The sequence below is a fragment of the Cynoglossus semilaevis genome, chromosome 18 (assembly GCF_000523025.1).
Source record: "Cynoglossus semilaevis isolate Cse_v1.0 chromosome 18, Cse_v1.0, whole genome shotgun sequence".
In the NCBI taxonomy this organism is placed as follows: Eukaryota; Metazoa; Chordata; class Actinopteri; order Pleuronectiformes; family Cynoglossidae; genus Cynoglossus; species Cynoglossus semilaevis.
In genome coordinates, this window is record NC_024324.1 from 4,915,701 (window position 1) to 4,920,857 (window position 5,157).

The following is a 5,157-nucleotide window of genomic DNA, read 5'->3' on the forward strand; positions in this document are numbered from 1 at the left end:
GAACAGAAAATTCGGTTTTGGCTTTTTTTTTGGGGGGGAAAAAAAAAAAAAAAAAAAAAAAAAAAAAAAAAAAAAAAAAAAAAGAAAGAAGTAAATAAATCAAAAAAAAAAAAAAATCTGAAAATGTAAATAAAGGGAGGTTTGAATTCACACAGCTGTGCAGGGCTACCTTTACCAGGAGACTTTGGTCACTTTGATGCTCGATCATGGCTTTGAAAAACAAAAAACAACCGGAATTGAGATAAAAATGGCCAATGAGGAGTAAAAAAAACCCACCAAGAACAACACAGTTTCCTGGAATCAGAGTTATGACAGTTACTGGAGGGACGACGTGTTTCAAATCTGTGGAAAACGTACAGATGATTGTCTGTTGTCCTTAAAATGATAAAAAAATAAAATATAAAAAGGTTTTGCAGTCGAGTAAAACTCCAGGACAGCACCTACATTCAGAGGAGGTAGATCATGGCAATGACACAAGGTGAAAAATGAAAAACATTCAAAAATGTGTCAGAGGAGGAGAAAGGGACGAGGAGCCGGAGGAGGAGGAGCTGAGCTGTGTGTCAAACTGTAGTGCATAATGTAATTTGTTCCAAAAACATTTTTAAGGCCAAATAGGAGCTTCGCTAGATCTGATCCGCCTTAAGACAAAGGTGCAGGGGGGAGGCGGGTGTGGGACGGGGGACACAGTAAACAGATAAAGCCCTTTATGGCGATACCTGAGTCAACAGTCGTCCGATACCACAGGGCATGGCGGGATGTTCACTGCTCTGGACACAGAAGAATACGCTACAGCTGAGAGAAGCTCCCTCACCGTGACTGCTGATTTGCATATAAACGACTGATCCCACTGGTCACCATTACTGCCATTCCACAGCAGGAACCAGGAACTGATTCAAGAACCAGGAACCGTGTTCAGCTTCTGAACGACCAGACAGTTAAACAACCAACAGATGGCGCTGACAATACACAACTTAATTTGGACGCAAGACATCTTGTAGCATATTTTTAATTGAGCAGATTGAGTAATAATGAATGAAAAATCAACTAATCAACCAATCTTTGTGCGTCATATACTGTGGCATTGTTTGTTATTGTCCTCTACCAACACAGACAACAGAATACAGGTAAGAGCATGTTTTTTTCTGGCTTAGGTTCAACAAAATACAGCCCTTAAATATTATGGACACAAGTTTGTATACGAGTGCAAAGCACCATGGGTAAGAAGCTTGGGTTTGCTGACCGCTGCCCAAGGCCAAAGTCACTGCAGTGATCTTTGTACACTGCTTCCTCACAAAATCAATTGTTTGAGAGTAGATAATGGTGCTACTGCCATCTGCTGGAATGTAGTGGAATATCTTGGTCTGCCTTTCACTGTGGTTGATACACCACTAGTCGTGCCAGGGAGAACTGTTTTGTTTTTTGAAAGTCGTTCCTGCTACTGAAGTTCCTGGAACTCTGCAGTGAAAACACAGCATCGTGGTTTTGTTCTCCATCAAACTCCTTTGTTACAACAGACTCAATCAGTTAATCTGGTTATGGCATTTGCACAGCCTGTTCATTCAAACCCTCCCGAAAAAAGGGGAAAAATTACAAAAATTTTATTTGAAATATATATGAAGTACATTAAGAAAAAAAAAGGTCAATGCAGCATATATCAGGCTTATGAGGTACTTCATGAATATATATAGATATATCAACCTTTTAGAAAAGCTCTTCAAAGTCATATTATTCCTTATAATTCCTAGTGACAGCATAAAATACCTCGTCTGTTATTTTTTTTTTAACTCTGTCCCAACTCACATGGACGACTTTTTGAGACTGCTTTGAAAGTGCAAAAAACACAAATACTGATCGTTCTATGCAGCATCTACACATACGGTTGCGTGATTATTTTAAAAAATGGAAAAATGTTACAAGTTGCTCAGCAGATTCTTTTTTGTTTTGTCACACCTTTATGAAGAAAGGACTCGGAAACTTGATGATCCCACGAAAAAGGCACAGGTAATACATACTACTTACACACTGGATGTTTTCAGTTTGGATTAAAGCGACAGCGATCTGACGCTAACTGCCCACAGAACCTTTGATGTACCTTACACTGAGGTTTACAACGACTGGATACGTGTGTCAAACAAATGTGTAAATTCCCTTTGTTACATCGTTACAGGCAGAGGTTGACGGCGACCTCTGAAAAAAACATTGACTTTGCGTATGGATAACTGCAGTAATGTGGATCGGAATCACCCGGGTTTTATTGCAGTAGTGGGGGTACGAGGGCATTAAAATGAAGGAGTGGCTTGGTGTGAGAAAAGAAGCCTTGAAATTGTCCACGTCCTGGCAAAAGGGAAACAGAGAAAAGCTGGTTTCATCCATCGATCTACTACAAGTATTTTCTGTGTATGACGCCTCTTTAGAGTTACCTTAAACTGTGTTACGAGGACAGACAAATGTAAAGACAATTACCAACATTACACTTTGACATTATTGCTGTACATACGTCTTTCCACAACACCTGCAATCACCACAACAGACAAACCTCAGCGTCACCTACGACGATCTGACACAAACACATGCCACCGGACGTCCATTCAGTCCACAAACCTCAGTCAGCTGACGTCACTCTATCACTGACTCTAAACATCGCCTGCTTTGGCTACTACGCGTTACAAACTGAAGGGCTTGGTCCACTAATGCGTATTGACAGAAGAGCAGTGTTTTTGTGTAATGTTTATTGGCTTGTGTTTGTTTGGTCACTTTTTTTTCTTTTAAAAAGTTTGTTGCAATTACTTTACATCAGGAATATCACGTAGCACCTGACACTGCTCTGAGGTAGTTTTCCCAGGTTGTTAAATGAAATGCCAAATCACTGGGAGTGTTTGAGATGCTTAATAAAATGGTCATAATTGTGGTGCGTTACCGGTGGCATGTAAACACACCCTGGTCTGATGACGATCGGTAGCTGTTCTACTGAGGTGGACTGAAATCTACAACAGACAGAACAATACCACAAATGACCACTGGATGCAGCGTTGTCACATTATGTCAGTACTAGCCTGGTGTAAAACTTTGTCATGGACCACACACACACACCTAAGAGTGTGTGAGCCTGTTGGGGAACCAACCACTCCTAGCTGCGACTCAAATTCTGGTTGGATTTTTTATTTTGGAGAAAATCTGTCTTAATAAACAACAACATGTAGTTTTCATTATGCTTCCACTATAGCAACATTAGCATTACAAAACACGAAAAAGGTGCACATGGGCAGGTGGGTGACAAATCTATATAACAACAAATATTTTGCCGTTATTAAAAGTCACTAAGAGAGAGAAAAAAATGCCACAAAAAGTGTAGAGTTCCATCAGACTGATGAGGTACAGGCAGACGTTTCAGATCAAACAGGCTCAGAGTTGATTTGACGTTTGTTTCTGACGACAGGAATTTAAATTATATTGGTTCTTTGTAAAGGGACAAAACCCCAAGTTTAAAGTTGGGACTGGTATTTCAGACCTGAATTGAAACACTGACAACTGATATGTGATTTTGCCTAAAGACATTTGTCCAAGTGCAGCAAAACAGCCAACGTGTGGTCCAATATTGAGTCCAGTTCAAAGTTAGCTATTTTTGTCCAAATCTCACCTTACGAACTACAAGCCCACAGCATTTATGCCAATATCCTGCACTGAAAGCAGCGCCACCATCAGGCATTTGATTCTATATACACCTCCTTACTGCTGCACAGCACTACGACTGTGGACAACCTGACGGCTCAATGCATCGCACTCACACAGACACACACTTTGGCATCACGTCTCCGACACACATTACTGTTCATAACCAGCCATTTTCAGGCTCCCCTCACAGGTTCAGCTGACGCCTGTTTTTTTCACTCCTGTTTAAAGGCAAACCTCACGGCTACATCTAGTACTTTTGTTGAAATTTCAAGGCATTTGGATCCTTTTGACAAATCAGTAGCAGGGCTGCTGGTTAGTTTGAAGCTCTAACGCACTGTTTTCTGAACATTTTTGTTGCAAATAACTGCTTAGTTGTGAGGAGACAAAAAAAGAAGAAGAATAAAATAAATAAAATAAAAGCTGTCCATGCTACTACCCGATTATACCCTCAAATGCTGCAGCAGCTACAAGGTTGGTTCTTGCTTAGTGCAACTATAACGTTGACTAATGTTTTGAAATTCAACTCCAGGAAAAAGCAACGCCGTCCTCTTCTGGTATTTTAAGGTGCTGGTACAGGTTAAAAGGTCACAGGGTACAGTGACAGTAACAGGTAAACACGTCTCCTCAAAGATGCCCTGATGTTTGGAATTTTGGTGAGTAATATTTTGTGACAGTCAAAGGATTACTACATGTGCTACCTCCTCAAAGACGACCACCAACTAGAGCGACTCCACCCAGCATCCCTTTAAGATACATATGAAGACTGACCACAAAACAACAATTACTCTGGAAATATATTCACATCTCTAATTCCCTCAGCCACTGACTGAACAAAGAAGAGTTTTTTCTTATCCAGTTACTGTAAGAAATGTTCCAGGTTACATGTTTAAAGGCCCTATTCGACTAACAGTCTCACTGGCAGCACCACGACTTTTACTATTTGTCCATTTCACTGGTGCATAGAATTAAAAAACAGGAACAAAATTAGGGAAATTTGTGCGAAGACCACACTTATAGGAATTTGGTTGTACAGCTTTGATGCTCAAAACCACAAAGAGGGGGAAAGAGACAGACTCTCTAATGAGTAAACGATGACAAATCACAACTACGTAAACTAAGGAAATCACATCCGCTAAACCTTCCTCGCAAACTTTCAGAGCCTCGACTGCCGGCGGGAAGCTGGGGCTGCGACAACTGGGTGGCTAGCAAAGGTAATTATACAGAAATGGCCAGTGGTGTGATGTTACCATTCCACTTAAACAGGTAACAAGAGGTAGAACACACGGCCATTTCCATATAATTACGCCAATGTCGCGCGTGTTTTGCCCAAGCCTCCAGGATTCGTTTGAGGAACGCACATATAAAAGGCGCCAATGCCAACGTTCTGCGATTTAAAAAGTGCATCCAAGTTTACTTGTTGTGAAACCAGCACCGAAAAGAACATTTGACATCATAACAGTAAATATCAAGTACATGATTTTTTTC